Source organism: Coturnix japonica, chromosome 8, assembly GCF_054131305.1.
Source record: "Coturnix japonica strain WE chromosome 8, WE-NBRP24, whole genome shotgun sequence".
NCBI classification, from domain to species: Eukaryota; Metazoa; Chordata; class Aves; order Galliformes; family Phasianidae; genus Coturnix; species Coturnix japonica.
Window position 1 is genome coordinate 25,655,260 of NC_140670.1, and position 24,371 is coordinate 25,679,630.

Sequence of the window (24,371 nt, forward strand, 5' to 3'; positions counted from 1 at the left end):
TTGTGGAAGAAAACTGCTGGCTCACTGCACTCCGTTTATCCTTAGCAAGCTAATTCATTTAGGCATAAATAACTTCCCTGAGTGTTGAAGGCTGGGGAAGGAATCAAGAGGATCTGTAGAGAAGGATGGGAAGGTGTTGGGTGGGAGTTTTATTGGCCACATGGATAAGTTACATGTGTCATCCAAGCTGAGTGCCTAATCACCTCAGACATGTCATCACAACCGCAGCATGCTCAGAGAGGCAAAAGGGAGGGAAGAAAATTCATATTTCTTCCCCAAGTATGCACAGTTGTCTCATTTTTCATCTTCCTGTGGGGAGGTGTTCGGGCCCATGTCTCCACTGGGGAATGGCGGCTTTATGGGTCACACAGAGTGAAGTGCATGTCTTAAAGAAGAAAATCCGAAGCAGTGTTTAGCAACTGAGCTTAGCCCTTTGTTTGAAGAGAGGACGGGAATAGAGACAAGAAGCAGTTTGTGCCTTTTTCATTTGGAAAAACTAGAAGCTATGGAGGCAGGAAGTAAACATAATTTATGTGGTACTGGCTACCATAGGATAATAATCTGGGTATGTATGGAAAGAAAGAGAAATGCCAGCGTTTAGATAGGAATTACAGGGTTTGGATTGAGAAAGGACAATAGCGGTATCACCGAGTTGTCTTTTCTGTCAGATGAAGATGCTTGGCAGTAAATCAGTGGAGGGTAATGGATAGGAATTTGAAACAGTTCTTTGGGTTGATGAAAGTGGTCATGGTGGTGATGGGTTAACAGTTGGACTGGATGATCTTAGTCCAGTCCTTTTAGAACCTTAATGATTCTGTGATGCTATGAAAGCAAGGGAGCTCAGAAAGGTTACCTCCACATAGAGTGGAAGATAATGAAGGTATAGAAATGGTGACCACAAGGATGTCTCAGGAAGTGAGACTTCTGCCACCTGAAAATCCAGTGAAAGGGTCAGCAGCAGGAACTGAGTTAATCAGACACCCTGCTTTGAATGAGAGGCGCAGGAGGGAGCAGAGGAAGCAGATGAGTCAGTGGTGAGGATGAGACTCAGCAGACGGCAGTGATTACATTAGGCATATGCAAAGGAGTGAAGAGTAGATGGAGTTCATATTACGTTATCAGAATTAAATTCCACCAGGGGTAAGAAAATGAGATTCAAGGGATTGTTTGTTAAATTAGGATCTCCTCACGTAATTTTATCAGATCTCACATCATTAAGTCAAATCTGGTTCCATTTAAATGGACCTTAACAAATTGTCAAAGCAGGATTTGGATCCTACTGCCACATTAGGTACAACAGTGTGATCCTAGTGTAGAAGGGAAGTTCTCTACACTGACCCATAGTTCTTGCTTTTTCTGGGATGTCTTTAAAAAAGCATCTTTTCCCTCCAGAAGAATTTACCTCACTAAAAACTTTGCCCCTTTTTGCCTGGTTATATTTGTTTTTCTTGTATATTCCTTGTATTCCTTCTTCTTTTCTTTTTAATCTCTTCTGCTTATTTCTCAGTTCATGAGTGAGATATAATGTGCAGGAATATCTGTATCTGCAGTGAGAGGATGTGTGTCACAGCAGCCTTAGAGGAGAGCTCCCCATGTGAGAGATCTCTTGCACGTCACCGGTTTCCTCCATCTGTGCAACTAGCAGCGTATGACTACAGGACTTTGCTGAATAGGGTCTTGGAAAAATCTGTCTGTAAACACACAAAGCCTGGCTTTGTGTCCAGAAATGTTGTTTCCACGCAGTATATCTGATTTCCATAACTGTGCACTCTTCTAAATACCAGCCAAGGCAAGTCCATGTAACCATGTTAAATGCCTTTCTTTTCTCTTCCTTACATCAACTAGTTTGTGTGAACCTCTACAGAAATCTATGACAAACTGACACCTCTTTGACCACAGAGTCAATGTTGATAGTTATTAATTACTTAATACTTTACAAAGAAAAAAAAGAAAAAGCTATGTCTGTGCTGCAGATTTCTATCAGCACAGCTGTTCTGGTCAGACTGACACCTCTCAGTGAGCAAACACTACACATGTAGATGCAATTATACCTAAAAATGGTGCTTGTTTTGCTTGCGGGGATGATTTTACTATACCACTACAAAGAACAGATTTGCCAGTGTAAGTTTACACCGCCCCAGGAATGCTTTGTCTGTTTACTGTGCTGGTATTCCTTTATCAGTAAGGCATTTGCAGTGTAGACATGGTCTTGTTTGGAGGGCTGGTTTTAATCCTGACACATGCTAAAGTGATTACACTGCTGATTGAGAACTCAATAGAAGGACTCCAACTGATTTGCTCTGGATCAGGGCCTGAAAGCAGAGGAATTATCTCATGGTTTGAACACCAGAGTAGGAACTCCTTCTGCACATCCTGGGTTTGATATTGACTTCATTTATTACTACCTTTAAAATTGGGAGCGTTAAGGGAATTTGTCTTGCAGAAGTTTTGAGTCTTGGTTGTTTCATGTTCGTATTCCAGGGCATTAGGAATACACATATTTGCAAATAGGTGTTTGTTTTTAAAGAAAGATCTGACTACTTCTGCAGCTGTTCTAGTGGCACTAACTGCTGTGGCAGTGAAAACCCTGCTTCTGGAACAACCTGTATGACTGCTTTGAGGAAGCTCGCCTGTTTTAATGAGAGGCATATCACAGTTTGGGTTACATTGCTCCAACACATTTTCCATGAGTGTATCCCAGTGTTCATTCCTGTCTGTATTTACAGTAGTCATAGACTCTGTGTTAAGGGCCTTAGAGATGTTGGATGTTAAAGTCACACAGACAAGAACTACAACATGGAGACCTGTATGTAGGGTGTAGGTTTTGAGATCCTGAAATAGCCTTTCCAGAGGCAGTGTCAGCAACTCAAAGCTGGGGGGCATTTTTCCTTCTTTGTCTAATCATGCACTGCACTGTAAATTAAGCATGTTTCAGCTGTACATAGGACCCCCACCTGGTCCCAAACATGAGAGATCACACCACAGAGCAAATACCTACAGGAAGTGGAGTGAATGGAAAATAGCTATTAGTCATCGTATTCATTTTTACAAGCAGAGCATCCTTTGAAAAGCACACTTGGGAAATGGAAAACTAGAATATAGAGCAGAAGTCTTTATCTCTCAGAGAAGCCAAGTTTCATTTCTTGTGCAGTTTAATATAGAATTTTTGGACTGCTCTTCATTCTGTAATCTACTATCTGTAGCTTGCTTAGTCTGTGGCTCCTCTTATATGTATTCTCTAGACTGTCATCTATTGGCACAGAAGGCAATGTCAAGAGAACTGATTCGTATGACAAATTAGTGCATGGAAGGAAAAGGTGGTGGGATTTATTTTTTTTCTGGTTGTGTGATGTGCCTGAATGATTGATTCCATAAAGACCCGACAGAACTCCTCAGAGCACTTCAGAAATCAGAGTATCTTGATACTGACCAGCTTGATTTAAGGCTTTGAAATTATTACATTAGTCTTTTACCTGATATGAGATAGTACTTGGCACTACTGTAGACTGTAAGGGGGAAAGAAGCTGGGTGAAATTTTTCTTTTTATGCACTGCTAGAAGGAAAAAAATGATGCTGTTTTTATTGTAACTTTGTCATGAATTGATAAAACAGATCACAGATAAAACGAATCCATGGTGTGTGCAGCAAGAGAAAGCTAGGTGTCCCTGAGTGTAACCCACAGGCCAATGAATTAGAAATCAAGAGCACAGCAGAAGTAGTGTTGGCTTCAGGTTTCCACCTATGGCCAGTTCAGCTGGTTGTAAGGTTCTATTGTCAATGACCCAGGCTTAAAAAGTCAGTTGTTTGTTTGTTTTAAACATGGACTAATGTGCAAAACCTGCCTTGCAGTACAGCTGCAGAATCTGACACCAGTAAAGCTCATAGGAGAGTGTTAAGAAGGAACAGTTACTTAAGAAACTCTACTTTTAGGTAACTTTTCTGCTAATGGATGTCCAACCTGGGAATATGCTGCTAGAACCAAGATAGAGATGGGAACAAAATGTTTCTACTGTCTCTTAACGTTCTCAGAGAGTAACAACCTGGACAGGTTTAATGTCAACTGTTTTTGTAAATACGTTTCATGACTTGAGTTTTCTTCTATATTTTCAAAGCCAAACATTTGTGAGGAAGGTGCACAAGCAGATTGCTGAATTAGTATGTTTTGTTTTATTGTACTTTATGTAGTTCTGAATGAGAACTTCTGGGCTCTTCTGAGAGAGGAAAAAAGAAGATGAAGAAAGATAGTTATATACAATGAGAAATATGGGGACAGGAGTGGAAGATGAAGAGGAGATGTCAGAGAGAGAGAGGAGCTCCAGGGAATGTTAAGTACACATGTAAGAGTAGAACATATGATCCTTCTTTATTATTGTCCATTCAAAACTACAGTGTGTTCCACTTAAACTAGACATGCTAATAAAAGAAGAGTCGTTTATAGTGGACGAATTCCAAAGACCAAAGCTGCCTCCTCATTTAAATTCTGCTCTTTTGTTAGGGCACCCTACTGACATAATTCTCTATTGTTTCTGCCATTATCGCTTGCTTAATGCGGGACATAGTGTCGGGAAATTCCTGTCTGGCACTTACAAGGTGTTTCTAAAAAGGGGAACAAAAGAGTCAAGAGCACATAGGGAGCAGGAGGAAGTGGTGGTGGAGGGGGGGAGGAATTCGAGATAGGCAGAGGAGAAGACAGCTGTGCCAAGGGAAGGGGAGAGCTAGCTGAGTGCAAGCAGAAGCTCTAGGCTTTCTGTCTGCAGTCCTAGCTAGTACAGGTGAATCACATGAGACGTGAGAAGCATCTCAAGGATGGTGAAAATGAGTGATTTCTGAGGATGAGGTGCAGCAGTGGTGCTCCAGAGCCCCTCAGTTTGCAGGACACAGCATCACCCAAGAGGACCCGGGAGAGCCCAGAATCACCCAGGAGGATCTTCTAGAGCAGAGGATGCCCTGCAGGAGCTAGGCCCTGCAACCTGGCTTCAGAAGGCTCCTGTCGGGCATTACTGAGGATTTAGGGTAGCAGGTGAATGAGGATGGGGCTGATGTCAAGGCATGTCCTGCTCCTGGTGTGCTGGGGATGATGAGCGAGACATCCTAGCTTGCACTAGTCTTAACATAAGGAGATTACTCTCTCCTGTCATTTGTTAATAACAATGTCAATTTCTGTCATATAATTAGAAAATACATCTTACTTTGCCTCCAAGCATTGTAGCCTTATTGCATTTGCACGTTTTTCATAATATTTCAAGCAAACTGACCAGATAACATTAATGAATGTATTAGATAGGCAGACACTTTTAAGGAAAAATAATAAACATACTTGTATATTAAAAAAGTTAATTCAGTCTGGAGCCAAACAGGTAATTTTCCCTTCAGCATTTTTTCACTCAACTAAGACAGGTTGGACTAGGAGTGCAGTCACCCTGTCTACAGCACTTGGCTTGGTTTGCATACCAGGGGCGAATTTTCTTCAGAGACAGACAGCAAGATGATCTGATTGGCCTCATTCCAGAGCATGCTCACAAAGGCCCCTTTGATGGAGGGTTTCTTGGTAAGCCCTGTACCAAAAGCTGCCTGCCACCCTGCTTTCAAAGACACCCATTTACAGTAATTCAAGGGGGGAGGGGGAGAAATAAATAAAGAAAAAGTGAAATAGGGGTTTGCCACAAGAATAATTGCATTACTGGGCTTGGAGGGGGTAGGGAAGAGGAGGGGGGAGTTATTAAGTAAACTGCTGGATGTTGAAGTAGCTGTTTGGCAACAACGCAAGAACATAAGGCATTTGCAATTAAGCTAATTAAAGCTTCATCATTTTGCTTATCAATCTTCTTTGAAAAGGGTGGGGCGAAGCACCGTATATTAAAATATGGCTGCTTTTACAGATAAGGAATGATCACTACCTGCTTGACTTTCTGAGCTATGCTGTAGTACCCAGCCTGCGATGGCAGACATGATTAGCTGATTTAACTCCCTCTTGTTCGTGGGCAACTGATTAATTGGAGTTTGTTGTTGTTTCTCTGCACTCCATTGCTAAAACATGCAGTCCTGGCAACTGCTACCTTCTTACATTTATCTGTTTGGTATCCAGATGTGGTATCCTACTTACCCATCATTTTTCTCCCATTTGTTCTTGTAACCGTGGCTTTTGGTAGCAGTGTTTATTAAAGTACCCACATCTTGGGATAAGAGGAAGGTGGTCTAGTTTATCAGATCCACTGCTTCCTTGATTGATGGGGGAAGTCTTTTGCCTGGAGCTGATACAATCCTATGCTAATCAAGAGCTTTGGATTTCCAGAGAAATATCAGCAACCTGAAGTTGTGAACACAACTAACTGAGCTTCAGCTTACAGTTCCTAATCTGTAGCAACCTCAGCAAACCTGTTGTGGTCATTAACAGGTCACCTTTAGCTGATGGACAGTGAATTGTCCAAGTCATCTAGAGGGTATTCCATGCTATGGAAACTTTGTGGTAAAAACAGCAGTAGCATTGCCTTCTGCTTTTCAGCTGCCTCCCCAGGTGCCAACAGTGAGATCTGGGAGGAAATCAGGTCTGTCGTCTTCTAGTAAAGTAAAAGAAAGTGTCACCACAGCTTATTGTAGGTATTGCTAGTAGATGTATAAGATCAGTATTTCAGATGTAGACACCTGTTTTAATCCTAGAGCTTCAGAACACTGTAGATATGAACCAAGCCTTGCAATATCTTTATGTGGGATATGAGTCTTCATTTTACAGATGTAAAAGTTCTGTCACAGCTGTGCAGAGGGATCCCCAATCAGTGCAGTGTATATCTGGAACAGACAGGATCGAACCCAGAAGTACTCATTCTCACAAGTCCTGTTCTTACCATACAGCCTTAAGCATGCAGCATCTGTATTTTCATGTACTCTTTAGGTTGAAAATAATTATATTAAGCTCTAATATTTCTTGCAAAAATAGTCTTTTCTTGTGTCCCTTCCATAGGTGATACTTAGTGACAGAGAGGTGAGACCTCACTTAGAAACGTCTTACAAGTTTTGTATGAATTTTTTCATTGTTTTTACAATATATTCTCTATATGGTGTTAAAAATCCTCTTAAATTTAAAAGAAAGGAAACAAAAGGAAAGAAAAAAAGAGAGAGAAGCTGGGGGAAATGCTGATATGAAGAATGGTATGGAAGGAGTAGCACCACTAATACAAACGTGTAGGTCATGTTGCCATATGGGAATGGAAACTAGCTTGAACTTTAATTCTTGGTTTGATCAAGGTAGTGTAAAACCAGACCCCAAAGGATTTCCTATGGAGAAACTGGATTTATATTTTACATATGAGCTGTGGTTGAAGCCAAATGTTCATTCCATTCAAATTGTGTAGGTGGATTACTTTACTTCCAGCATTGAAGTATCATGTTTTTAGCTGCTAATAAACTTAATAAAATCCATTTTTTATTTCCCCTGGTGTACTGTATTCATGAGCATTGATGTGCCAACAGAGCAATGCTGTCCTGAAAATTCATCTGTCAAGTAACAAGCAAATAGATGTGTATGAATATGTTAAGAAATATATGCATTGCTCTTTCATTGGCATTGCTCCTACCAGAATTGCTCTTCTACCCTTTTCTCTTAGGATGGGACCAAAACATTGAGTCAGTATAAGAAATTGTCACATCATCAGCCTAGCAGAGCACTAAGGCACAGGCGGGTTGTTTGTTTTTAAAAAGCATTCATTCCCCAATTAAAAATATCTTCCACACAAGCTCCCTGCTTTGGCTTAGCTCCCAGAATCAGACCTGCCTTTTCACACTATGTATGATCAGTCTGAAGGATTCATTGCCACTGCAATTCACTGAAGCCAAGAAATTACAAAACTGGATGGGTATTAGACATTCATGTAGATAACTACTATAATGCACGATATTTTTGTTAACACAAACATACAGAGCACTGGGAAGGCGATAAAGCCTCATTCTTGAAAGTTTTAAGATAATGCCTAATATTTAGAATGAGGGTGAGACTTCCTGGGGGGACAGGAGGAGGTGCTTTGTCACATGGTACCGTTGAACTTTACATTAAAATGCTCAGTCTTGTTAAGGAGTTAGTAACTCTGAGTATATACAGTAATAACTGTGTTTCTTATCAGTGAGCATTTTCTGATGTCCATTGCTTAGTTAGGTGGAATAATCCATCAAGAGCACTTTACAGTTTTAAATTCAATTGCTGGTCAGCAAGAGGGACCAAGTGAACTAAGACATCAAGGAGCATCACCGATGCAAAGGGTTAAATATCTTTCAGACTTGGAGCTACAGAGTTGGGATCAAGATATGCTATATGCTTCCTCTGTAACAAAAGCAAATTCACTTATTTCAGCCCCATCATATCCTCTGTGTGCAATGACATGTTACCCCTTCAGAATGTGGCTGTGGCAGGTTCCTGGGGCACAATGAATTAATCACTTCACCTAATGGATTTACTGGGGAGACTGGGAGGAGGGAAATAATCTTTAAAAAGATTTAGGGTAAACAAAGAGTGAAAAAGAGTGGGAAAACAAGCTGTTTTATAGGCACAGGGAGTGAGAACCAGACAAAGAGGGAAAGCAGAGAGGGATAAGAGGCCTCAGGTAGAGAGGAAGAACTAAGTTTTTAGGTAGGAACCAGAGGGGAAAGGCAGAGTTGAGCATATAAACAAAGGATTTAAGAGAAAAAGCAACCTGACTTTTGAAGCTTTTAGTGCACATCTGACCCAAATCATCTGTCCTTTCAGAGTCAGCCCATCACCTCCCTTGTTTAGATTTTATTTTTCCTCAGAGATCTGTAATCCGTATTCTAAAGAACTCCTGACTCGGTGGACATTTGTTGTGTTAGTAAATGCTCCTATTGAAGTCAGCAGACTAGTTAAAACTTGTGCTCTCGCTGCAGCAAGTGGAGCTTGCAATGAATGGGGAGCATAAGCCTCCTCATTCCCCTGCCTTGTTTGCAGCCTAGGAGGGGCTGAGGAAGAGGGGGAAAGGTCCAGCAGCTTGGTACTGCTTTTCTCATGTCACTGTGGTCCCTTATGAGAAGATTCATTGTGGAATCTCTTGGTAGGAAGATCACAGTGTTCTTCTTACCAGTACCCAAAAATTGCCTTTGAAAATTGCTTTTAGAGGTTAATGCAACCCCTGATGATGTCTTCTGCACAAGACACAAAAATATCCATGCACATGCATGTAAAAAAGGATATCAGTCAACTGAGGGAGTGGAAGGGAGCTGCAAAATTGCCAGGGATGTTTAAGCCACCAGCAGAGGTGGTGGACTCCTATGTCTTCTCTCAATCAGTGTTACTTGGAGCAAGCCTTTAGCTATTTTAGCAGTGACAGTTTCAATCCACTTCAGTAGAAAATTTGAAGTGGGAACACTGAAGTTACATTTAGGGCTTATCAGTTCACTTTTGCAAGTGTTTTGGCAGGGAAAGTTAAAAGATTCCTGCTACAGATTAAAACTACATGTAACTAGTGGACATAAACTGATTGGCCCTATTGATGTAGTAGCAGAAAATAAGCACTATCAGACTTTTTGCTAGTATGTGGGTTTTGTTTCCCACTCAAGAAAAGTCAGTTAGCTTCTAAGAGATGTTTCTCTTTTAGGCTTCCCCTTTTCCCACTCCACACTATCTTTGTAATAGATGCTACTTATTCCCCAAAATAATATTTCAGTTGAGAAGAGTGCAGGTATGATCAGTTTTTGGCACATCATTTTTGCTAGTTTTGTGTAGATGTTGTTTGGAGTAGGAAGAGTCATGCTTCTGTTGTTCTGAGCTCTGATGACTGTGTGCACAAAGGAGAAAAAGAGAAAATGAAACCTGCTCTTCAATATGCAGAGGTGGTAAAATCCAGTATCATTTGACATCCTAATGCAGAGCTTTACAATTGAGCTTTTGCATCTATATCTTTCTCCCTGAAGAGTCTGGTGGCCTGAAGTTATGTAACTTTCTCATGAAGGAGTTGTGTGGGGGTCTTTGCTATCCTAGAAAATGAAAGACTAGAAAATTGCAGTACAAAGCTTGTGTTTGCTAAAGTGATCAACCTTAAATGGTGTGCGAGTTATCTCAGAGTATAATCAGCACAGCCAATTTGAATAGAGCTGTCTTCAAAATAGAGATCTGCTAGTAAGATTTGTTTTCATTTAGGTCTTACTTTCAGCAATAGGATTACCCCGAGGTCTATATATCTACAGGCTTTTGTACAAACAAGCAGCTTAAACAAAACTACCATTATTATACTGATTTAGGGAGAGAGAAAAGCCTTGTTCAGTTTATTGAGTTTAGATCACGTGTGTGTGACAAATAAAGCCTTCCTTTAAATGTAAGTTTTGTCCTGTTCAATAAAATAACAGTTTCTTTAGGAAAAAAAAAGTTATGAAGGCCAGCATTATTCTTAATGCCAATTCAGTTTGTCACCTCTAAGTATGAATCTCCTAGGCTAATGAAATACGTGCTGTTTCATCCAGTTGAGCAATAAGACAGCTGATATCATTGTATTTATCACCATTAAGGTGATATAATCAATTTCTATCTTGCTATAAAAACTAACCTTATCCTTCCTTTTCCTGTGTTTTACTCTCGGGCCATATTAAAACTCTGATAAAGACACAGATAAAGTTGTGTTCTTCATCTCTTCCCACACCAAGGAACTTCAATAGCTGTTACTCATTCTTTCTACCAGGCACATCAAGTTTTATTAACTATTTAAAAGTGTCTGGTAAATAAAATAGGATGTGAAAGTTCTGAGCTCAGTTAGCAACTTAAATTCTAATGAGGGGTGGCAAATCATTTATGGTATGGATGCCATAGGTCTTACTTCATACAATGGCAAGCAAGGCATGCACATTTTCCTGAGTTCCCATCACTGGAGGTACTGCACCCAGTCACACTGCTGGCTGAGCTCCCCATGCAGCTACAATCTTCACATTGCTTTGTGGTCAAGGGAATGGAAAGCGAGGTGGGAAAGTGTGATTATACAAAAGCCATCTTAAAACTTGTGTGTGTTGTGTTTTTTAATACACATGCATATGCTGAAGTTGAAACAGGAATAAGATTGGGGAACTGTTTTAAATTGGCACAAAATCAGTTAGTTTAAATTATCACGTGAATTTAAATGAACTCTTGTCTCCTGTCTTAGTTCAGTCATGGTGGGTCAGATTTATGAGCCCACAGAACTGCTTCACTGCAGTCATTGCCAACAGGTGAAGCTGATAGCAGAGTACATGGATTTCCAGGGGCCTTGGTTAGTGCACCAGTAAAGGAAGATCTTTGGCAACATGGTGCTCTGGATCAAAGCGACCATGCCAGGAGTGGTTGTATTGTCTATAATCACAAGAATATTTTAAAATATTTTAAAAGTTTACATTTATCCCCTAAAATAGCTAGCAAGATTGGAAAGCATTTAAATTCTCAGCATTCAGCTTTGAATCATTGCTTAGAAACACTTCATTTCTTTGTTTGTTATCGGTGGTTGCAGTTGAAGAGCTGCAGCAGGCTTACTGGTGTCACCTAGCTGAACGTAAACAATTTCACCTTCACCACAGAACTCAATTGCAGGTTGCAAATATTATTTAAATGAAAATTATTTCTTTATAAGAAATCTCATGTTTCTTTCTTTCTTTCTTGCTTCCTTTCTTTTTTTTTCTTTTTTTTTTTTTCCTGACTGACTTTTTAATATTTATTTTGTATTGTTCTCACTTTTATCCTTAATTTGGGACTAAATTAGATCTGGCAGTGTCCCTTTAAATTTATTCCACATGAGCTAATTTACTTTAGCTAACTTGCATCAGGACAAACATGGAATACTTACAGCACAAAAGAGAAAACTTAGATCAATCTCAGTCTGCTGAGAAAATTAATCAATTTGCAAGTTACATCTAGCTTAATTCTGTCATTTAAGGCAGGCATTGAGTTTCCTTTCCCATATTACATGGAGACTGGACGGTAAAGCTGTCTCCGTTGGTAGAGGACTAATTCACTTGCCCCTGTGCTCTGTATAGAGGTCATTAAGATACTGCACTTAGAAAGCAGCTGCTTTTTGTGCATGTGCCAGTATCTCATTTTCCACATATGTAATAGATCAAAACATTTAGATTGGGTTGATCCGGTCTATCATGACGAAAGAATTTTGAAGGAACACAAGTAAATAGCAGCCTGTCTTGGATGGAAGATGCCTTTTCCCTGATCCTGAGAAACTATTGGTGGGCGCCACCCCAATTAAAGCAGACCAGGCCATACAGCTTTCCACGGATTCTTTTCCAAAGTCAATTAGCTGTACCATGTTTGATAGAAAGGAACAAGTCACTGAAAACTCAGCCCCATGCAATATTATCATTTAGGTTCAGCACCAGTCACATACTCAAGAGAGTTTCTTTTGTTCAACCTCTGTAGACCTGCTGGAAAGAAAAAATGTTTCCTGCTTCTCTTTGGCCTGTATGTTCAGAGCCACATTGTTCAGTGTTGCACCATAAGAAGCTGTCTTAAGCACAGTATCACACATTTCAATTTAGAGAAACAACCAAAGAAGCTGTACAAATTTTAAGGTCCTTCACCAGAAGTGCATTTAAGCATGGGACTGTTTTTTTTCAGCTGTTCTCTATTTCCATTTCCATTACTCCTCCTCTAAATTTGCTCCATCACAGGGCTGTCTATTACTGGTCAAAGTCTTAGGGCAAGTAAATGTATATTCGTATCCTCAAGTATATGAAAAAAAAAGAAAACTAAACAAAGGAAGAGGATGGGTAGTTGGCCACTGCAATGGTACCCCTGGGGATTGTCACCTGCCAAAATCCAAATGGAGATTTCAGAGGAGACTATTTCAAGAAGAAAAAGCAATTACAGAGTAGTCTAGCAGGCAGTACTTTGAAGAATGATGCAATGTACTGGAAGTTTTACCTTGCAGTGGCTGTGTGCCTAGGAACTACTGTTCTTATTCATGTACAAGTTATGTACAAGAAAAAAAAAATACTGTTATGGAATTGCTAATATGGACAGTTGGTACAGTTCTTAAAAATAAGACAATCAGATCAGTACATGGAAGAAGAATTTTGAGGTCAGATGCAGAATGTGGTAAAGAACTTCATGAAATTCTGTACTGCTGCGTTTATAAACAGCTATCCCTTCTTCTACACTTTCTCTTCATATGAGTTTCTTAGAATTGGCTAATGAGATTCACTTTTATCTCAGGATCTTTAATGACTCCCAAAAGACCAGGAACTTAGTTTTAAATCGCATCAGCAAAGCAGAGCTATTTCCAGCAGTACAGTACTTCATGAGAACACGGTGGAGCTTGCTGCAAAAACTGACTCAGAAGGAAAAAGGATGCCTGCACTACATTCAGTACTGTTGCTTTTGGCAGGTCCTAGTTGCTTAGTCTCTCTCTTTCATGTACTGACTGATGCCAGCATTGCATTGCTTTGTGCATTGTGAGCTATCACCCATCCCGAATCCTACTACTGGTAGTGAATGCTAGGATGTGAAGAAACCATCAGCTGCTTCTCACATGTCTTTCTCTCTAGACCTCTAGATATGAGCAGAGTTTTCAGTGACACAATTTTGGTTGCTAATATTGACCCTGTGAAAGAGAAGTTTTGTGCCTTACATATAGAAAGGGATATTTAAAACAAAGTTATGAAGAAAGCAAAGAAAGGGATAAATGAGGTTTCAGCAGCAATGGAGTAACCTTGAAGTTCCTTCAGTGGTGGAATCAGTCACTTTTAAGGCCTGGTTATAAATGCAAAGTGCAACTTTCTTTTCCCCCCCCAAAAAATCTTAAGTCCCTTTGGAGCAGGAGGATTGAAACAGAAATTGAGGATTTTGTCCACAGAGGAGAGGAACTGAGAGCGGTAAAATGAACCTCATCCCTTCCTTTCTGCTGGTGGCAAGCAGTACTGAAGTGACCGCAGGAAGCCTAGTTGTCTGAGGAAAGCTAATCTGATCAGCCGGGTATGGTTGTGGTATCGGTCTTTGGGGTTCACATGTTCTCTAGGCAGAGGGGTGAAGGACATCTCAGAGCATGATCGCACCTTCATTCTCCAGCTGAAGGTGCCCATGCACTGCCTGCTTACTGCCTTCTCCTCAGGTGAGCCAGTTTGGTTGCTGTCACCAAGCCCTCCCCAGGCTGTCTGTAGGAGCAGGCTGGGTTGAACACCTAAGCCAGGTGCTGTAGTGGGATGTTTGGTGCACCCACCCTAGTGGTCACAATTGAGTAGAGCACAGGGGAAAAGCCTCACTCTGCTCTGACTTCCTCACATTGCTTGTGACATCAGTGTTGCCAATGCCTGAAGCAAATGACTTTTGTGTTTCCAGGCTAACAGTGCAGCATAGCTTGTCCTGATTGTCTAAGCTTTCTTTCCCTTCCCAACAATGCAAAGACTGCCACAACTCATTCTTCAGCATTTGTCTCTGCCTGGAGGTTGTGCACACAATCACACACCTTCGTTGCTCAGCGAGTGTCAAGTGCCAGACCAGCTGGCTGCCTGACCCCGGCTTGTTGCTTCTCATCAAAGCCGTGACCCTCATTAGGAAAGCTGAATGCTCCCAGAAAGTACCACTGGGGCAACAAATCAGTTGAAAGAGCCTATTGATCTGCTACATTTGTTTTCAACGTGCAAAAAGCAGATTCTTTTGTTCTGGGCTGGCACCAAGCTCTTGCTACAGTAGGTTTGGCGCATCTCGGGACACTGCGATCGGGCACCTCGGAGCTGAGTCTGCAGAATATTTGCTTATTACAGGAGGAACTGAAAGAACCTAGAATTCACTAGTGACAACCTCTTAGTTGAACAACTGTTTCCTCCCCTTCTATTTGTTTCTGTTTTAATCACCGTATTACAAACACGATTTAAATCCCCCTTGCAGATGCAGGATATGGTAACACAAATCAACACAGCAATCAACATTTATCAAGTTAAAATGCCTGCACCGTTTACACTAAGCGTTCAATGTTTGCTGGGTAAGTTCCTTTTAAAATAAAACTTGGGAGTAATTAAATGGCTGCTGCAGTAATGTGAGTGCAGATTTTTGCACATCCAATAATCAAAGGGAGGAAAAGGTAATCTGAAGCTGTTATGTTTTTAATTACATTTGATTTGTATTTAAAAGGAAAGCACAAAGGTAATTTTTCTGTTGCTCTACCTGTGACTCCTTAAATCATGGTAAACGTGCATTATGATCTTCTTAAAAGAATAAGAACATTCCTTGTTAATTAATTTATACAGCTGTCAGTACAGCTTTCTATGTTATTCATACTCTAAGTGTTTGACTGCCATAGATTTTCTAGCAGTTCCTGGCAAAGCTCCAGTGAAAGCCTGGGATTTATTAGGCTGACTTGGTGCAAAGTCTATTGATTGTGGCCTCGAGGGTAATAACTAAATAGAGCTGGAGCAACAAGTCAATAACACCATTGTTGCTACAGACTCCATTCACTTGAGGAGTTAGATTGTTTTACAGTGGCAAGGAGTAATCATGAGCAGATCAGCATGTTCAACAGGCTCTGTACCATGTTGATGCTGGAGACTATTTTAAAGCTTTCAGAGGGATTGTGGTACAATCAAGGTGGGGTGCAGGGATCAAAAACACTGTAAACTCCTTCATTAGGACTGAAAGGTTTCAGCATTAGCTTCATCATCTTGAAACAGCAAAAACAATTAAAAAAAAAAAAAAAAAAGGAATCCTATGCCTCTGTTCGTTCACACAGATATTAAAATGCTCTGCTCAACTGTCCTTAATGGCATGTTAGGAACCTCATTTTAATTTTGAATGGGGATGTGCATGTAGTACGTTTGTGTATGTGTGTGTGCATGTACATATGTGTACTTGTACATATACCTTAGCAGTAAATAATATTCTAGATAGCACAAACTTCATCTTGGTGCTGTAGTATTTCCTGGCAGTTGCTGGAAAGAGGCTTCTCTTTTCTTAAATTCAAAATGCGGAAATGCTTTTGTTTATTGCTTCTCTAATCCTCCCATGTGTTTATTTACTTTCAGAATTCTTTTCTTTTGCAGAAATATATACAAACCTACTAGAGGAGAGATGTTTACTTCCTGAGAGCTTTATCGTTTATTTGACAGCCTTTGTCAACAACTAGCATTGTATTAAGAGCAGATCATTTTGAAAAGTCAGAATAGTGGAGATTGGAATTTCACAACCATAACTGGTTGATTTTGCACACATTCTTGTGTCCATCAACAGGAGTCGGCACGAGAGCTCTGCAGAAACACAGAGTAATTAAAATTAGCTTCTGTCTACCAGTTACAACCAGGACTACTCCCTTGAAACATGAAAGATGGTACAGAAAGTAATAATAAGAACCACATAATATAAAAAAAGACAGATGTAATTATGCTTCATAGAATGAACGGAGTGGTCAAGCAACAGGCTTCTGTGTGTTCAGCAGTTCCACAGACTCTTCCTTCCCTTGCCTGTTTGTTCTTGGAATTCAAGTTTTCCTTTTTACACATACTGTTTGTAACCACAGATTCTCAAAGCTAATAGGAAGGAGCAAAGTTCTCTTCCTGAAATGTCAGCCATTGTAAAAGACCAATATTTCAAACACAAGAATTTCAAGAGAGGGTTTGATTCTTTAATGTGACAGTGATATCTGATAACAGTCTAATAACAATTTATCTATTTTTTTTTGCTCCTTCTCTTGCTGTATTATAATTCCTTTATACTATTTAAAGCACTGAAAGGGGTGGAACTAGAAGGGAAATCCTGCAACCAAATATTCAAGTGAATACTGGGCTGCCCTCAGCCACAGGCAATCAGGTGAACTTTACAGTCACCGTAGGTGGAACAGATCTTAGAGTAGGGAGATACGAAAATGTGGTGGATGCATGTGGGTTTTCTTTTTTTCCCCTAGTAAGCAGAGAGCCTGGCAAGTTTGTAGTGCTTGCTTAGAAGCTCACTTAAAACTTTGAGAGGAGTGAACAGAATTTATATGACTCTCAGGAATCTCTTTCTTCTTAGGCTTCAGACATGGACTCCCATGGAAATAAATGTATCAGATTAGGAACTATCAGTATTCTGTCAGGATATTTTAATGAGAGGTCAGTAAATACTGTATATCTGGAAGTAAAAAAGCAAAAGCTGGGCCTCTTCTGTATGACTTCCCCACAGTCATCAGAGTGACTTTCTGACAGATGCTTTCACTTTATATCTACTCTGCTTAGGTTCAGCTCTGTGATCCAAGCAGTTCTTGGCAGATTGAGCCAGCCTAAAACTTAATTAACTGAGGAATAGGAAGTAAATACATAAAAGAGGTTTTGCAGAAGTCTTACCACTTCTTCATTAAAAAGAATAACACTGATTTTCCTGTCTGATTGCAGTGTGAGATGCTGCATCTACAGTGATTGGATATGTATCACAAGCACTGCTTGTGCCTTGCTTCCTATATTTCAATTAGAAGAAAGGAAGGCAAAAGGAAGCATTCTTCCCAAAATGTGCAAGTTGACATTTCTTTTGAGTAACATTCTTCCAGTATGAACTGTAGATTTACAGAAATTACAGACCAAGCAGTTGAAGTATTCTCTCCCCTTCCTCCCTTTTCCCCTCCTTTTTCAAACTGTCTTCATCAATCAAAATCAACATAAATGAATAATGGAGGTAGATAAAATGTGAAGAGACAATAGCAGCCTTGTTTCGAATTGGCAGCCATAAATCCATTGTATCCAGAGAGTCTGCACGAAGTAAATACCTACTCTTGCTGACCACTGCTGCCATTTAGCCAATGATTTGGAATACCATTTAAGCAAGTTCTGGTGTCTCGCTGAAGCTTCAGACCTTTATTGCTGGCTTTATTTTAGGGGGCTAGTGCTGTGATGAGGCAGGGGAACTCAGAAGGTGAAGCTTTGGAGTGACACAGGAGTTTCCTTTCTCCTCATTTGTTAACTTGGGATGACAGAAGTAGAAATGGTGTTTTCATGAGTAGGTTAAAGGCTTTTCTAGAACCAGCAAGAAAACAAGAATGCTGGTGGAAAAGGAGTGACGGAACACATCATTTAAAATCATTAAAATTTGGGAGGGCTAGCTGAGGTTTTCTCTGCATGCAAGAAGGGAAATCATGTGTCCATTAGCTTTACAGAGGCATGCGCAGGACTGCAGAAGCCCAACAGAAAGGAAAGGCAAAGGATTATGTACCTAGATTTCAGAGGGCGTGATTTATGGCGTGGCTTTTGAGTCCTGACATTTTGATTTAGTCATGATAGACCTGAAGTCTTATGAACTGTTCTTGTAGGGATTTGACAAGACCCTCTAGGGCTTGTTTGCTGTGTCTACCATTTTGAAATGCCAGGTCTTACGTGGAAACTTTTCCTTCCTTCCTTACCTCTATAAAAGTCCTTCCAATTCTGGGTGCTTTTCAGAAGCAAGCTTGTGAACAAGCTTCAATGTCACTTGTAAGCTCAGGCCCACATATTCAGAAGGTTTGAGGTTGCCTGTGTTCTGTTTGGATTTGAGTGTAGTTTGTTTGGTACAACATGCCAGACAAGGATCACTTGTTAGGGTCTCATTAACACCAACAGTGTCCCAGCTGTATTAGAATCTGTGAACATACCTACCTCAACTGTGTTTTCATGCCTCTTATGATTTTCATTTTCTCCAAATTAAAATATATGTATATACCAATATAACCAAATATAACCAAATCCCTCACAGAGAAGATTGATGACCTTTCTGGTTGTAGTAGGGAATTATCTTTAAAATCAAAGTCTGAGTGAGCAGATGTGCAGCAGCACAGCATCTCTCCATTGAGTGGCTTGTAGGTGCCACTTCTGTTGTGAAAACAGTTTATTTAGTAGAGTTAGTGCCTTGACTTTTCTGTCTTTGTACTTCTGAAAGATGATCCCTTGCAAACGATGAACCCTTAGCCTTAATGAAGTACTGATCCCTCTTTAACGTTTACTTAATTGAAGCTTAGAAGGAAAAAAATATAGAGTAGTATTTTAAGAGTGACTGTGTAGCACCTTTCCAAGTTTGCATGCCTGTCAACAAGATGTCATCCTGTAAGTGTGAATGAATGACTCTATTTCCACTTTGAGTTTCCATTCCTAGGCAAAAATAGCACCAAATACACTATACTACCAGAATAGATACCTTTTTTTTTTTTTTTTTAAACTTATAAATCACATAGCAATAAACAGTAAACTAAGATTATTTCTTCATTTAAAATGTTCCATGTGTCCAGCACCATGTAAAAACTATTAAAAATAAAAGAAGAAGCTGCTTAAAATGACTGAATAAAATCACAGGAAATAATTTATCATTCTTTTCTAACTGTGCATGCTGTACTTTGTAAGGATACCAATTATATTTAGCATTCCTCAAGGCTTCTATTGTTAGGCTTTTTTTTTTCCACTACCAGCATGAAGCACTGGATCTCTAAGCATCCTGTCATGATGCTGATGTTTTGTCGAAGAAAAGATGTGTTCCTCAGCTGTTGCAATTACTTCAGCATTTGTGCCTTTTCAGATGACACTCGGCCAACTTTTTTGTATTGCGTAATTCCCACGTACGTGGTGATGAGGGCTGAGATTTTTAAGGGCCATGAAGTGTCTAATGCATGGCACAGGCTGTCTAGCTACCTCCAAATATCTTACTCTTGGATCTGATTAATTTAGCCTAAGAGTCTCAAAGTCCTGATTATTTAACACATTACATAACGTAGGATTTGGGCTTTTTTGTTTGTTTGTTTGTTTGTTATTCAATTTTGCTAACACAAATAATTAAGAGTTAGCAGAATGTTGTGATGGTGTGCAATAGAGCTGGATGTAAGACAGAAAACAATAACCAAGACTGCAAGTAACTGTTTGGCTTCAAGAATTCTAAAATAGCCTCCTAAATTTGATTAACTGTCTTGGTATATGTTTAATCATCTAAATCCTTTGTAAACTATTTGTCAATGCACTCTTGACTTAAAGTTTGGCTATTTTCTCCATATTTTATGGAACACGACAACTCCTCTGAGGAAATGTAGCAGTATTTCTGCAGTACCATCAATATAATTTAGAGGGTGAATTTGGTGTTTGGGGTTTTAATTGAGGAAAGTTAAACACTTTCAATTTTCTAAAGATTTCTGATTCATCTCATGGACCCACAACCTGTTGAATCAGCACAACTGAGGTTGGCACACTGCAGTGTGATGGCAGAAATGAACACCAAAAGGAAATGGGAGCATAGGAAGGAGGACAGACCTGATCATGACTCCTAAAATTAGTATCACTGCTGGATGCTTTGAATCTTAGGAGCATGGTTTTGGCTTGAGTACAAGGCTTGGAGTCAGAGCATTTAAACTATAAACTCCCTTCTAGCCTCTGACACCCTTAATCTTTAGTTTTGCCATCTGCTAAATGGAAATAATGCTAGTTACCTCAGTAATGTGAAGATTTAATAATGATTCAACCAATTAGTGCATGAGTAAATAGGAAACACTGCTTCTACACTGCTGCATTTTGCTGAAGTTGCTCTCTCATGGTTTTAAACCACATTTCACTTGCAGTAAAATGTTTGTTTTCAGCTGTGTTCCTCCTATCAGAAAAATGTTGCTAGAGCAAAGACAGATCCCTGTTTTTGTAACCCAAGTGTCTCTATTTTTAGTTTTAAAACATTGGCTGCATCTCTCTGTCTCTCTCTCACTCTCATTTTTATTTTTATTTTTATTTTTTTAATATGCGTATGTATTTATAGCTATTGGAATAGCTCTTTGCTATTGGAATAGAATTTCCTGCAAACAGATCCATTTCTGTGGAGCTCTGCTCCAACGCACTGTCCCATGTATTCCCCTAAGCATTTTCTCCAGAGTAAATGCCTGCACTGGTTGTAGGATCAGTCTTGCAAACTGTAAACTTTATATAGCCTTCAGCACATAGTAAATTTGCATGTGCAGAAGGTATTAGCAACTGGGCATCTGATACTTGGCTATGTTGAATCTGAAGACACGAGTGACACAAGAGATGCCTGGGTTGTACCAAGCCATATCCAATTTGGATAACGACATTCTCAGTTTTCTCTTCAGTTTTAACTCAGGTGGAGTATCTGTCTTTGCACCCTCATTTAAAGTGGTGAGTCTTGTAACCTCACGCCACTGAAGAGCTGCTACATCTCACCCAGCAATAGGGAAAAGAACTTTTTATATGATAGTTGTGCTCTATGGGCATGGGAACACTGGACCTGTCTCTGGGTTTGGTGCACATGGAGCAAGGAGCACTGATTCAGATCGTTTCAAGGACTTCAGCAGGGCTACCAATGTGCATAAGGGTTGCAGAATCAGGCCCCTGAGGATCCTTAGGAATGAAAGGTATCCTGTAACTGCAAGGTATTATTATGATTACTACTCTGGAGAACACAGAGGTATTGAAGTTGGCAAAATAAATTAGAGAGTTAAATGTATAAGTAAACTAAGAAGTGACTGATGTTTTTTTGCATAGTAATAATCTTCATAATCACTTCATTTGCACAGTTATTTAATTTTAAACTTTAGGCACAGTTTTGAAGCACAACTCAGTGGAGATTTTTGCTGTAAACTATATACTTTAATGAAAGCTAATTGGAGGACAAATTTTAATCTAATTAAAATGTGACTGCATAAAGCAGAAAGGATGAATGAAGCGAAATGCTCTATGGGGCACAGTTTTCAAACAATGACTGTCCTGAATACTAAGTCAAATGAAGCTTTTGTAAAATGATGATCATGAACATTGCCAGCAACAGAACAACCTTGAGAAACTGCAAATGAAAGTTTAGTTTAAAAAGTGGACATTCTGATTACAGCCGTCGGAGGACTTTTCTTAAAAGGAAGTAAAAAGCAACACACACACAGTCTCATCTGAAAACATTACAAGTAAATTAGCCAAAGGTGTACATTCCTTCTAAGTTCTCATGATCAGCAGATGCAAATGTTTGCAGTGCGCCGATGAGTTATGAGCCCTAATGAGATTTCAATGCTGAGCAAACAATAAAAATTTATGCATTGCATAGTTTTAGTGGCCTTTGGCTTCATGGTTAGTGTTACACCCTTTCAACAGCTTTGGTAATATAATATCCAGCTGGCTTTGGAGGTAAGGAAAATTTTAGGGGTGAACTGAAATTGTGAGAAATAATGTGATTGATTGCTTTGTCAGAATAATGCATTTTCACGGTATAATTGTCCGTAGTAATCCTAACCCGGGTACGGATACATAGGTTCTAGTTCTGTTCGGACACACATTTTGAAGGGTTCAGGTGAAGGATGGCTTTTCCAGCATTCGAGCCAAACCATTTCCTGCGCTAGAAGCAGATCCAGAGGTCTCACAAACAGCCCCTCTAACAAGGACATTCCTGTCATAGTCTGGCAAAGGGAGGAATTGAAAAGCTGCACTTTCACCAACAACTGTCATGTGTCACAGTGAAAGAAGCCGAGCACCAACACAAAAAGAATCACACAATAGATATTGAAATAAATGTATGTAACGGCGTGCGGGGTGGGGGCTGAAGGAGGGAATTCGACTGGTGCAGTGTGAGAGTGAGCTCAAACATATTAAATTTAAAAGACCCATTTGTGGGTTAGGCTTTTATGAATCCAGAACCTTCACCATAATGATTGCCTGCATTACCCTACATAATATTAAAATCTTAGCATGTGATTAATAGCAGATTCCCTGCATACGTGTCACAGCGCACATCTGCAGCAAATCTGCTAGTATATTTCTGCACTAGTTTTACTTTGGGGCCATAAAGTAATTCCTGTTTTGTGAATGAGAATAAACCTATTATGCACTAAGTTAGCTACACCCAGTTTCTTCTCTTCAGGGAAAAAGAGCTGCTTATTTGATACGGCATCTCAAATTTCAGTGCTCAGAAGTGAGTTTAAGCCTCCGATAGATTTGCTTGAGCAAGCTGCTGGGAGTTGCCTTTTGCTGTTTCTGAGTTCTACTTTTTCCAAAACCTTCTGTGCAAAGAGTATTGAGAAACTTCTGGACAGCAGTAAACTAGTGGACTTAATTATAAAGTGTTTATTGCCAAATTTGTTAATGAGTCAACATGCAAAAAAGATATATTTATCCCCGTTTCCTCTTAAAATAGTAGTAAAAATAACTTCAAAAAATCTTTTTCTTAAGCTGCTCGGTGATGCAGTTTTGCTATTCACAAAAGCCCTTTTTCCCATCCGCAAATAGCTACCTTTCACTTTGCCCCAAGGGAACAGAGTGTAGCTCAAATGAAGCTTTAAAAAGAGAAAAAAATACAGATTTTTCCCAGTTGTAACTCAGGCTCTGTGCATTTTCACACACACACACACACACACAAAATAAAAGGGAAGAGGTAGAAACACTGCTCCAGTCTGTCCTATGAAAAGTCCTGCTGACCAAAACCAAAACAGAACCCAGCAAAAACAACTGAAACGACAACAAGAAAACATTAGGAAAGCAACATCTGTTTTGCATTCCTGGCATCAGGCTTGCCCTTGCAACACAGGGTCTGACACAGATGTACAGGGTTATGACACCGCTGAGCACCGCTTGATTCAAACTGGTGTAAGTGAGAGCAGGATCAGGGCACTGGGCTCTTACAGCCTTGTGCCAAACCGTGTCTCCTGATCTCCTTTGCAGATGTGGGACTCGCACCCCACCGAAGTTATAGGCATCCTTCCATCGATGGATGCGGGTTGTAGATCAAATCACATTCCTCCAGCAGCAATTCAGAATTTATTATCGGCTGGGTATTTTTCATCCTTGTGTGTATTTAGTTTTCTGTAAAATCGTTTTACTCTGTGGCTTTCCCATAGAGTTCCACTGTGTGAGGCTGCACTCAGAAAGCGTGTCTCTCAGTTGATACTTCATGGTTAAAGCCCTCTGTTTTTGAGTACAACTAAATATTAGCAAGGAGAGAGCAATGAGGTATTCAAAGAAAGGCACAAGTAGCTCAGACTATGAATTACAATGAATTGGTGCTGAGGGAAATTTGGGAAGCCAGAGTTAGCAGGTGAGCAGCTCTCTCACCAGAAGCAGTGTGGCTACATAAGATGGCACAAAGAGAGCAGTTCTCTCCTGTTTGATTGTCCATCTGTAGTTGTAACGGGGATGAAATTAGCTCCACTCATACCTGGCATAACTTCAGTGTCTCCGGTAGAGCTGTCTCAGATGGAATGACGTGCTTGCAGTGTTTTCACCAGCCACTAGATGTCTGTGTGTGCTCTTTAAAGGTTTTGGGTGCATGATGGCACTGGTAAACAAGAGAGCCGAGCACAAGCTGTGGGAAAGCCTATTAGGTTGCCTTTGCAAGTGTAGCATCATCACTTTCATTAAGCCTGTGTTTGAAGCAATTTATGCTGTCTAAAAGTAAATCCCAACTTTTCTAATTTGAGACAGATGGGGAAAATGTACCTTTTCTGGGCTACATCTGGTTAAGA

The 24,371-nt window shown here is 40.0% G+C and overlaps 1 protein-coding gene across 14 annotated transcripts in view; it reads left to right on the top strand.

Moving 5' to 3' along the window:
• Nucleotides 1-24,371, top strand: part of VTI1A (vesicle transport through interaction with t-SNAREs 1A) — a 242,703-nt gene that overhangs the window by 203,348 nt on the left and 14,984 nt on the right. For 3 of the 14 annotated variants that reach the window (XR_014948755.1, XR_014948754.1, XR_014948753.1), the window contains one exon: nt 14,849-14,942. The exons of the other annotated variants lie outside the window; for them this stretch is intronic. The gene's annotated coding sequence lies outside the window, so the exon portion shown is untranslated. The remainder of the gene's footprint in view (nt 1-14,848; nt 14,943-24,371) is intronic. 14 annotated transcript variants of the gene reach the window in all.